This window comes from Anastrepha obliqua, chromosome 4 (assembly GCF_027943255.1).
Source record: "Anastrepha obliqua isolate idAnaObli1 chromosome 4, idAnaObli1_1.0, whole genome shotgun sequence".
In the NCBI taxonomy this organism is placed as follows: domain Eukaryota; kingdom Metazoa; phylum Arthropoda; class Insecta; order Diptera; family Tephritidae; genus Anastrepha; species Anastrepha obliqua.
Window position 1 is genome coordinate 65,504,547 of NC_072895.1, and position 13,169 is coordinate 65,517,715.

Consider the following 13,169-nt stretch of genomic DNA (forward strand, 5'->3'; position numbering starts at 1 on the left):
CAAAATTTTTAGAAATATTACGAGCCTTTACGACCTTTATTGTCAACAGAATTTTTACAAGTCACTCCATTTTAAATAGCTAAAATATTGCGTTGATTTTTCATAAATTTTATTTCCTGCTGGTCTTGTAAAACGACTACAAAATTGCATTTTATTATATCAAAACTCAGTATTTTTTTTCAGATACATATTTTGGTTAAAAAGTGCGAATTTGGTCAATTTTTTTTTGCTAATTTACTGGGTTATAAAACTTCGTAACCAATTTTTTTTTATTCAATATTTCAAAGTCTTTTGCAAAATATGTTTAAATAGAATACGGCAAAGACCTGAGACTTTAGAAAATTCCACAAGAAGAAATCTGCAACTCACGTCATCGCTTAGAGCGAAAAACATACTTTTAAATTATTTACCTGTATATTAAAGTTTTACCATTTGCGCGTGTTGCCTACTTGTGTAACTTCCAGTGATGATTTGGCATAAGTAAATGAATAATCGATAGCAAGCCTCGGAGTGTATTTCTACCATGAAAAAACTATTCATAAAAAAAACCGTTGCTGTTCGTAGATGGCGCCATATGTTCACCATAGCCTTTCAACATCGTCTAGTCACTATTAGAAAATCTGAAACTTTTTTAGTTACAGGAAAGCTTTGCTGAAAATGAGCACAGCAGATGTCGCTAGATTAAGTGTACTCTGCGCAATCCATAAGAATTGTGATCCTGCCTGTGCCAATTATTTAGTGGGATTAGTCTTCTAAATATCGCTATAAGGTTCTAGCGAGCGTATTGTGTGAAAGGCTGAAGCCCTAAAAGGCTGAAGCCCTGAAGGCTGTGTGAAAGGCGTGGAAGCGTGGACGATGACAACAGATGAGATGAAAGATCTTGCGAAAGATTTTTGGACTTTTGCACGTTAGCGACGGCGAATATCGCAGGTGATGGAACGATGAGCTGTATGAGCTTTACGACGATATAGACATAGCGCAGCGAATAAAGATCCAGTGGCTACGTTGGCTGGTGCGTTACCAGCTGGTGCTAGCAGAGGAAGAGGGAGACCTCCTCTGCGTTGGAAAGATCAGATGGAGAAGGACTTGGCTTTACTTGGTGTGTCCAACTGGCGCTGGTTAACACGATAAAGAAACGACTGCTGCGCTTTGGTAAATTCGGTCAAAAGAGCGTAAGCGGTTAGCGCGTAGATTAAGAAGAAAAAGATTTCGCTAGTATAGAAGTGTGTAAACAGGCGTATATGAATATCCTTCGAGTAAGTAATAGACGCTAATACTTTCAATAGAGTTGTTTCTAGTTTGCTGTCTTCTCACTTACAAGGAGATTTAAATTTATTAAAAAAAATAACCTTTGACTCGACGGTTGATCAAATGATCTGTTGTGAGAACGTAGGTTCGAATATCGGTGAAACACCAAAATTAAGAGAAAGTTTATTCTAATAGCGGTCGCCCTTCGGCAGGCAATATATATATATATATGCCAGAATGGCTTCCAAACTGACGCGATATACACGGATTTCTCTAAAGCCTTTGATAAAAGCTCCCATAAGATTTTAGTAACAAATTGGCTTGTCTCGGTTTTGATTCCACTTTCCTGGATTGGATTCGATCCTATTTAACACTAGAAGGGTCGCGTGTCTAACTATACCTTCAAAGACCGCAGCCGTCAATTTGACGGTATTAGAGATTCAATCAGAATGCACATGAACTTATTGTATATTTCGCTTTGAAATCAAACAAAAATATTTAAAATTTTATTTTTATTAGTAGTTACAAATTAAGGATAGCACTTAAGTCGAGTAACATTTGTAACAAATAATATTTTTTTTTAAATCTTTTATACATTTACCACAAACAGCTTTTTTACATATTGTGCAGTTTTCACACGCTCTATTTTTTTTACAATTATGATTGACTTGACATTGCCGCCTCTTATTGTTTGTAGTAGATTGTTCACCTGTTTCAAAATTACTTTCTTGCCTTTGAGTCGTAGCTGAAGTAGTTCTATTTTCCAAATACTCTGCACGTAGATCGTTCACTAATTGTAAGATAAAATCATGCCGAGAAATATTTATTCCCGTAACTTTTCGGTACAGAATCCATGAGTTTATAGCTGCTAAATCAACTAGAAATTGGTTTGTTATTTTCAATATATCGCTTGGCGTATGGAGTAGGTCCTGAGATTTCTCTAAGTAAATTTTGCTGACTGCAACGTCCTACTTCAAAAGCGTTCGGCGAAATACAAGTCCATTCTGTGCCGTCACTTGCTATCCGTAGTATACCGACTTCTGGCCCCGAAGTTGTCCTAGATGAACGTCCACCGCGCCCTGTTCGTCCGCCACTATTTGCTCTACGAGAAACCGTTCGACCTCTGCGCAAATTTACAGTAAAAGTTTTACCTTTATCAGGGAAATCTGCTTCGGAGTCGTCTGATGAAGAAGTGACCTGCTCCGGCTGAAATTCTGCATCAAGGTTTTCAGAGAGATTCATTGATAAATCGTCAAAACTCTCATCACCTGATACATCTTCTTGTGTATCACACAATCGCGACAGTTCTTGTTGTATTTGGGAAATAGTGAGACAGCGATGCATTTTTATAACCCACTAAAATATACCAACGTTTACTACGTCTCAATTTTGTCGGTTTGCATTGAATGCAACAACAATTTCTGTCAGTCTGCATAACAATGACTAAGTTTAATGTAAACAAGCAAGGCAATAACAAATTACACAGAATTCAAATTTGAAATTAAACGGATGCTTAGTCCGTAGAAAGCATTGTTTTCTACTATTGTCGCTGCCGTCAAATTGACGGTATGCGGTCTTATTAGGTATTTCTAAAGGAATTTCATAAACCACATATATACTAAAAGTTTTCTATAGTTATTTGAGCAAACAATAACAAATTAGGAAAAGTAATAAAATATGAAAATGAACAAAAACATATTTTGCAAAATATTTAAGAATGAAATCGTGATGCCGTCAAATTGACGGCTTTGGTCTTTCTAGTGTTAATAAAGAGATGCAGTACTGTAGTTATCGATGGAGTTTCTTCGAAACTGTGCATCGCCCCCTCTGGTGTACCTAAGGTAGTATTTTAGGACCCTTGTTATTTGTTTTGTTTATTAATGATACAATATTTGTTCGTGTTTTTCCTTCGCTAATTTTCTTCTCTGTGCTGATGATCTAAAAGTGAACGCTGAAATAAGAAAATCTAGTGATTCAGCCGTCCTACAGCCCGAGTTGAATGATTTATTTTCCTGGTGCCTTATGAATCGTCTATTCCTTAATATTGAAAAATGTCATAAAATCACATTTTCTAAGCTTCAAAACCCACTTAATACCTCTTATCATATCAATTATACATATCTTGCCGTGTCCGATGTAATAAACGATTTAGAGGTTTTCTTTGTTTCAAAGCTTAATTTTATCACGCACCTAAATTATGCCGTTTCCAATTCTCATGCTATGCTCGCTTTTGTTAGACGTCACTCATCGCACTTCACTGGCCCATACACTCTTAAGATATTATGCTGTGCGTTTGTTCGGTCCAAATTAGATGATGCTTCTTTTGTTTGGAGACCTTATCACGCAGTCCATATAAATCGAGTGGAGAAGGTTCAAAAAATTGTTGTGCGGTTTGCACTACATTCACTCAATTTCTCAGACCCGAAACCATCATACGAATCCCGCAGTCGTTTGATTAGTCTCTTTCCATTAAATGACAGAGGTACTACTATTCAGGCAGTATCATTTACCGTTGATCTCATTAATGGCAAAATTGACTGCCCGGTTATTCTAGAATGAATACATTTTAATGTTCCTTGCATTTTCGCCATTGCCATTGCAACAATTTTCGCGTTGGCTTTAGTAGGACATTATATGTATATGTAGTGTCAATGCGTCCCGCGGTAGAACGTTGTCTGACCTTAATTATCTGTCCTCCCTTTTGGATTTAGACCTTCTTATGGCCAAACAAGTATTTCAAACGCAATTAAAAAATTGCGTTCTATGTAAGAAATCAAAATAATACCTAGTATATATTTATTATTTTAGTTTCGTAAATATTAATTTCGTAAAAATTCAATTGTAACTTGTATATATTTTTATCAATTCAATGGTTTCTTATGTTGATAATCTAATTCTTATACACTTTTTATTATTAAATAATGTAAACTAGTATTTTAGTTCTGAATATCTTAAATGTCTATTCTGATTTTGTTAGACCCTAATGACTAAATAAATAAATAAGTATATGAATATTAACCGGCCCAACTTGACCACACTTCCACTAGCTGCTATTAATTTACACAATTTCCTCTGCTTTAAAGCTCTTGGGAAATATTTAAAGCAGCTGCATTTGGAGAACGAAATAAACATATTTTGTAAAAGGCATTATGTGCGCAATTTCATATAATACGAGTATACCACACATGCAAGGCAAAATTGCGGATTTGGTTCTAAGTCAATTGGCAATAAAACTCTGTTACACATTTGTGACATGTAAAGTTGTTGAGCAAGCACAGCAGACGCAGGCAGTTGCTCCTAAAGGAGCAGAGCTCAAATAGGTTTCGACGTTGTTCGTATATATACTTGTATATATGTAGGTGCACAGTGAAACTCCCATAAGCGAACACTGATGGCCACCTAGTTTTTGGCCGCTTATAAAAGATGTTCGCTTATGGGAATGTCGTAAAATAAGAATACTAAAATTCATATTAAAAACTGGGTATTTACATGAGTGAAATATTGTGTCGTATGAGCCATTTTTTGGTACCATCCCGTCATCAGGCACCGTAAATGTATCCAAACTGCTTAGCGCTTTCTGTTGCTTTAGTTTTTGCAAATGGGCTACACATAAGAATATTTTTGTTATTTGTCTTACCACCCCAAAAGACAGCTTATCGATTTTTAGACCATCAATGGACGCGATTTTGTTTTTATTTCTGATTAACTCCACTTTACCGCTTAAAGTATATTTATATAAAAGCAAAACTCTCATCGAAGTTACGAATAATAATAAAATCAGAAGAAAAAGAAAAAATTAGTAACGTTTGTTACTAAAAACATTTGTACGCTTATTAAATTTCCCGTTCGCTCATCGGTTATTTTTTGTGTGCTCGCGTTAGCTTATGAAAAAGTCCGTGCAGGAAAGAGCATTTTCTATAAATGCACCCGCTTTAGGAAAAGCTTGCTTATTAGAACGTCCATCTTTGGAAGTTTCCACTGTATTTGTGCCTTAAGTATTTGGTTTTGTCAACCACAAATATTGGTATGCGCAAATTCCCCAACGGCTATTCAAAACATAGCGCTTCACAAAAGCAACAATCATCTCAAGTATGCATTTAAAGGTGATAGCTTACATACATACATTACGTGAAAGTGTGTGCATAGGGCAATCAAGCGAGTGTGATTTCACAAATAGAACAAAGGTGTAAACAAAATTTTCCGGCATACAAACATTCTTGCCCACAATTCTCCATATGTCTAAGCCTACACAAGTAAAGTCTTAAAAGGTACTCGAATACGAGTTCATACAAATGTATGTAACTATGCACATATAACAACGTGCGACAGTAAAATTTATCCAGGATGAATTTCGTGTGCATGTGAAATAATTGATTTTATATAATAGCGCTGCATACTCAATTTTTGCATTTAATATTTACTTGGACTTTAAAGTTTGAAGGCGGAAAATTTTTAGAAAATTGGTACTAACGAAAGGATATAAAAGGAAGAAGTATATGTTAAAATAGGATATTAGTATTAGAAAAATTTGTGTTTCAAGTTTTCGGCAGAACATATTTAAATTGTACAATAATACTCTTTGAAAAATGTATCCTTAAACATCCTTCATGGAAATATTTGTTAGCAATATATATCTCAACTTTTCTATTTTCACAATTTTGACAAAAAAGTCAAAAATAGTAGAACTTTCCTCCTACGAAAAAAATAAAGTACACCTAGAGGTACACCTTGATTTTATACTGAGTTAAGGTGTTCAAGGAGGAATCATTATTGATATGTGAAAGGAAGAAGTTACGAAACTATTTTATATACCATCAACATAGAAAGCATTCTCACTTGTATGCAGGCAATGCCCAGATTTATCGATCTTGCAAATTCAATGAAATAAATGCGAAGTACCCGAAACGAAGACACCATTTTTATGGGCCTTTCTTTCATGGGACTGTCTTCGCCTTCTTTAGAGCAGATCCACCGGGAGCACCCCATTATTTTGATTGTTGCTTAGCTTCTGGTGTGTAATGATGAAACCAGGTTTCATCAACGGTGACAACTCGATGCGAAAATTTCTTCGGATCTCGCTTAAATTGCTCCAAACACTGCTTCGAAGTTAACAACCGCATCCGCTTGTTGTCCGCCGTGAGCAATCGCGGCACACATCGGGCCGACAATTTTTTCCTCGCCGACTTATTATTTAAAATATTAATTGCCATTCCGGTCAACACACCTATGAACCAATATCTAACTGTGGTCATAGATGGCGAAGCGACCCTAAAGACAGCATCCAACTAGCTTTTATCTCCTCGCATTTGTCCCCCATCCAAAAACAAAAATGACGAAGCACGTCTTACTCGAGTAGCTGCCAAATCCAAACTAACCTATCAATCAGTCTGAAATTTGTTTAGCCGTCTTTTGATATATGTCAGCATACGACGCTTATACCAACTTTCCTCCACCCTCTGCCATCAAACACGGGTGTTTAAACCGCCCTCGTAATTGTGTTATTAAAAGCAACCAAAATTTATGTCACATTTACAAATGGACATCCGATAATGCACTTACTCTGAACCCTAAGACGTTTCAAGTGCTTGTTATTTCCAGAAAGCCCTCGGCACTTCAACTTTTCCAAAAGGCTTACTTGACGGCATTGCTATCAATTATGTGCATGCGAAATAATTTTCAACCAAAGATTAACTTGGGATAGTCACTTAACTTTAGTGAAAAATCTTGTATTTATGCATATGAAACGGAAACAAGAATAAAAGTCAACAGTATGGCTGTTCCAAAACGAGCTTAATCCAACAGAAGTTGTTCGCGGAAGAAGCATCTCAAAGCAAATGGTCGCCTATTTTTCGGAAAATCTATTCATGTTCAAGCGAATGCAGAAGTGTATTGACTTCCAAAAAGAATATTTTGGAAAACAATAAAACAATTTTCATTATTATTTTACTGTTTTTCCTTTATTGTGCGCAAAATGGAAAAGGCAACACTTGTATTAGACTAGGAATTTCCTGTTTATGTATTGTAAAAGGGCCGCGCATTAAATGAAGTTCAAACATTCGCTGCGTGACATGATTTTTATTATTGAGCAACAACCATTACGTGCGCTGCAAGAACAACAAATGAAGTGGCATTTGTATTTGAGAATGTGGTGTTGTCAACTTCTTCAACATCTGCAGCATAATTCACTATTTAATCTCATTTAGCTAGGCACTTGCCACACGTGTTAGCATGCATGCTTTGGTGAATATTTCTGAAGCGTCTTTAACTTGCTGGGACGGCGGGATAAGTAGTTGAGTAGACTAGCTCCTGGCAACTGCAGAAGTCAATTCACCACTTACTGCACCGTACGCAGTACCAGGCAAATCCAGCAACATTATTAGTCGCCAAATAAAGTTTATTTTCAGGTGTTGTGGCTGTTAGAGTAGTCGTTTTATTATAAAATGAAAACGCGAAAGTTTTCTTGGCAAACCACACTCGCTTCCCCACAGGCAAAGCTGGATTAGTTTCGAACCAGAGTGGTTCACGTAAGCACTCTAAGTGTCTCCTCCGCGTTTTCGGTTTGAGCGCTTTAATTTACAAGTTGTTGCTCTGCGTGAGGAAGTGTCGCTTCCCGCATGCCAACTGTAAGTTTTCGGGGCGTAAAACGAGTCACTTAATACATAATTGAAGTTGCACCACAAGTTTACGTGTTGGTCGAATAAACACTAACACTAACACGTTTGTACCTGGCACGTAAAGTACGTGCTGTAGACTTTGTACTTTTTACAGACTGAAGTTTACAAACAACAGTATTGCTTTTGCAGTTTTTAATATTAATGTAAGTATCTACTAGAAGCGTACGACCAAATCACCATTTAATTATGAAGGTGGTGAGTTTGCTTCAATTTTCCACACAAGATTATTAAGTAATAAGATTCTGAATTCTTATCTGAAATTTTATCCGCAAGTATAACGGGTGATTTTTTAGCTATTATCTTTTTAAGGAGTTGGTTTAAACAGCTGACGCACACGCAGCAATTGGGCCTCTGTTACTCAACAACAATGGACTTGTTGAGAGGCGAGTTCGGTGAACATTTTATATCACGTTCGGGACCTGTCAATTGGCCACCCAGATCGTGCGATATAACGCCTTTAGATTTTTTTTTTGTGGGGCTATGTTAAAGCTCATGTCTTTTCAGACAAGCCTGCTTCAATTAACGCATTGGAAGACAACATTAAAGCATTTATATGTGAGATACCGGCCAAAAAATTGGAAAGAGTATGCCAAAATTGGACTAAGCGGATGGACCATTTGAAGCGCAGTCGCGGTCAACATTTGCATGAAATAATCTTCAAACATTAAATTATATGGACTGTACAATCCATTTAAATAAAAATTTCATGAGTTTTTCTGAATTTTGCGTGTGTTTTTTTGAAAAACTTTCCTATAGCTCTTAAAAAATGACCCTATAGTTACTCTACAATTGATAATACTTTCAAAGAGATATCAAATATCATCTGGAGTGAAATATATATTTATTTTGAAAATCAAATATTTCGAATTAAAAAAATAAATTGTCGTGGCAGCCTGACGAAAGATGGATCAATTTAATCGATCCACAATCCTGATAGTCGTAGTTTCGATCTTAACATAAAATAAGATAGTATAAAATAGCACTGAGTTGAGCGGGGTTTCGTCAAGACTTTCTTTGATTTAAGTTTCGTGGAAGCGTGACATAAGTTCAATGAGATGAGACATGAGTTAAGGTGAGTAGAGGAAAGGTATTGCGTGCTGAGGCTTTTAAAAAAATTAATTTTCTTTGAGACAAGAAATAAGCTTATATGAGTTTCGATAAAAGAAAAAAGAAACATTGAAAAAATAATCATTATTTTGGATAAAAATATACAAGTAAAAAAATTATGTTTTTTTCTGACCAAAAATAAAACTGATGAAATATTGATTATTTTTATAAAAAATGTAATACAGGAAAACTTAGATACTTATTATTAAAACTTAAACTTAGATACTTATCATTAATATTTAAATTATTGTAATATAAATATACAATACCAAAAAAAAATAAAATAAAAAATAAAACTACAAACCCTATAATAATTGATAAAATGTGTATTGGTTTTTTTTTCATAAAATCCATGATAATTATGGTTCCTGTTTTTAATTATATTTTCAGCATACCTTATAATAATACATTACATACATATGTACATACATATGGATGTATTTTCCTTCGAGTTTATTCGCAAGACGTCGTAAAACTCGGTGTCGCCGGTCTGGCAGAAAGACGTCATTAGGAGGAAAGGAAAGAGTTTAAAAAAAAAAAAACAATAGATTAAACTCTTGTATATGTACATAAGTAGGTACTATTAAACAATAAATCAGTTTCAACGAATTCTGTATTTTCTAATGCCAGCTTTAAATAACTAAGGGAAAAATAACTTCGACAAGCTAAATTTGCTCCGACTAGCTGATACTCAGATAAAATTGCCGAATGCCAAAGGTTACACCTCGACGCTCAAAAAACTCTTGCATTTTATGACCGCAAAAAAAGAAGAATTCGTAAATGCTGCCTACTCCATGATGCCACCTTCCAGAAATCATTTCGTTCCTTATACATATGCTCTGATCAGCCTATAATACATACAGAATATGTATGAAGAAATAACGGTAAAAACTAGCTTTTGGGTATCATAGTATCATAATAATTACTTACCGTTATGTCAAAACATAGTTCGCTCAAAACGTGAAGAAAACATGACTCTTTGTAGGCAATAATAATAACTAAAGTACGAAGTATCAAGATATCACAAAATTTAACGAGAGTCGCAAAGAGCTTGCTAGGATTTGCTAGTGTCTGCAAAATATTGTTTTATTAAATAAATATATAAAAACATATCGAAGTCTCGCCAGACCGGGTGAGGCAAAAGTAAGGCGTACAATGGGTCAGACACCATTAAATATCAGTGCGATCTGAAGATTAGTTTCCTTAAAAAATAAGTTGATTTTTTTAGTAGTTCTTCACAGAACTGGCTACCCCACAAGGGTTCGCGTCACTTTGTGGTAGGAGGAGTATAATCTTCGGACTTATTATTATTACTAGAGCTCAATCTTCGTAAGGCAAATTAATTTTAGTAGTTTTGCAATAAGGGCTGTTATATTTTCGAACACATCGAAACATAGTAGCTATAATGTCGACATCCTTTGAAATACGTTATCTCGAATAGAACTGAGAGAATTTGAATGCCATTTTTTCTAACATCATTACTTTTTGCACCAAATATTAGTCAAATTTTTCTAAAACAATTGGGTGTTATTTTTTTTAATAATATTACGAATGTTATTTATTTAATAAAATTATTATCTTATTGAAAATGAAATGGATTAGTTAACAAGCTCGGTCCAATCCCCTTGTAACATAGGTTTTAACTAATTAATTTAATTTAATTTTAAATTTTAAATTAAAATGTTTACAACTTAATTAATTAATTTATTATTATTATAACTTTTTTGTTTTGATTTCTAAATTAGGTGAATAACAAAAAAAAGCAAACCGTTAGTTTGAAAAGTAAGGGCCTTAGAGATGTTTCAAGTTATCATATTTCAAAAACATGTTTGAGACAATTTTTCAAGGTAATGTCACTTAATAGCATCTCATCAGATGAAAACCTATTTTTTCTTTTCATTAAGGCTTTTTAACCCTTAACGGCTGAGAGCGTTTTTTGTAATACTCACCCATAAGACGACGGAAAATTAGATGGAATTCTAAAATGTTTATAAGGATGAAAAATTAAAATAAACATTTAAACTGATTTATTCAGATATAAGTCGAACAACAAACCCGAGAGGCCAACGAATAATAGACATGGCCGCTAGACTAGGACTCGCCGTTGCAAACGTGGGCAATAAAGCTACCTTTCGAAGACCAGGGTGTGAAGGCACAATTCCGGATATAACTCTAGTGTCTGAAAGCTACGCAAACAAAATACGTGAATGGGCAGTTCTGGAAGATTACAATGGTAGTGACCACCAGTACATTACCTACTGCGCCGGAGAGACAAACGCTAACGCAACGAAACGCATCAAAAGCTCGCGGAAGTGGAATACATCAAAACTTGACAAAGCAAAACTTATAGCTAAAATTGACGAGGAGCAACCACACCACGAAGAGCCAAGTAGTGCCAGACACAAAGTAGAGATGACGCCCAAGATCAAAAGCGCACACCCAAAGAAGTCCGTGTACTGGTGGACAAACGAAATACGCGATCTGAGGCATACGTGCATCAGCAAAAGAAGAAAGTATACAAGAGCACGAAGAACCAGCCTCGCCACAACAGAGCACGCCGAATACAAAGCCGCAAAAAGCACCCTAAAGACGGCCATCCTGGAAAGCAAGAAAGAAAAATGGGAGGAACTTCGGCGCGATATAAACCAAAATCCCTGGGGCTTAGCATATAAACTCGTGCTTAACAAGCTCGGAGCAAGGCAGCCACCTCCTGAACTAAGCGAAGCCACTATGGAAAACATAGTGAACACACTCTTCCCCACACATGACCTCATGGCAGATAGAGTTGACGAGGAAAATACCGACCCACCCCCGCTTTTCACGGTAGAGGAACTGAGAGACGCAGCTGCAACCCTCAAAAATAACAAAGCGCCAGGTCCTGACGGGATTCCATCGGAGGTTTTGAAAATTATCGCAGTTGAGCGCCCACAAACGCTTCTCCACATGTACAATGCCTGCTTATATGAAGGAACTTTTCCAGAAATTTGGTAGAGACAAAAGTTAGTCCTCATAAGCAAAGGGAAAGGAGACCCTGAAACCCCATCAGCGTATCGCCCTCGGTGCATGCTCGACACGGCAGGAAAGCTGCTAGAAAAAATGCTGAAACCACGAATGGCAGCAGCGATAAACGAATCGGGAGGCCTCTCGGATAGGCAACACGGCTTTAGACCGCGAAGGTCCACAATTGGAGCAATTGAAGATGTAGTAAAGAGCATAGCAAAAGCACGGAGCATAAATCGTTCTCCTCGACCAATCGTGCTCCTCGCTACAATCGATGTAAAGAACGCTTTCAACAGCGCAAAGTGGAAAAATATGATAGACGCATTGGAGAAACGATTCAAAATACCCCAACACCTGATGAAGATGATCCGCAGCTACCTCAAAGACCGCGTACTCATCTACGACACAAGAAAAGGGCAACGGACAAAAATGATAACCTATGGCGCGGCCCAAGGGTCCATACTAGGCCCCGATCTCTGGAACGTCAGCTATGACGGCATCCTCACCACCGACATGCCCGACGACTGCTACCTAGTAGGATACGCTGACGATGTCGCAGCAGTAATTACCGCACGGGATGTAGACGCAGCAAGGCGAAAACTTACACAAACGATGACAAGAATCAAGGCATGGCTCGACTCGCAAGACCTGAGTTTAGCTCCGGAAAAAACAGAACTGATCCTATTCACGAGAGCGCGCATACCTGTAGAAGTGACAATGCCAGTCTACACAGAAAACAAAACAACCTCAAAAGTAGTGAAATATCTGGGCATCAAACTCGACAACAAACTGACATACTGGGCACAAATCCAGTACGCTGCTGAAAAATCCACCAAAACAATATCAAGGCTATCAAGACTAATGGCAAACATCGGAGGACCCATCGCAAGCAGGCGGAAGCCGGTATCCATTCTACTATACGGATGTGAAGTATGGGCGAACACACTTAAAACTGAGTGTCGCCGCAAGATCCTGGCCAAGGCCCAAAGAACCGCCGCCCTCCGCGTTGCTTCAGCTTACCGCACGGTATCAGAAGCAGCAGTACTCATTATTAGCGGCACGATACCTATAGATCTGCTAGCGAGAGAGCGAAAAGAACTATGGAACTTCAAAAAGAGCGAGACAAACACCATAGGAGAC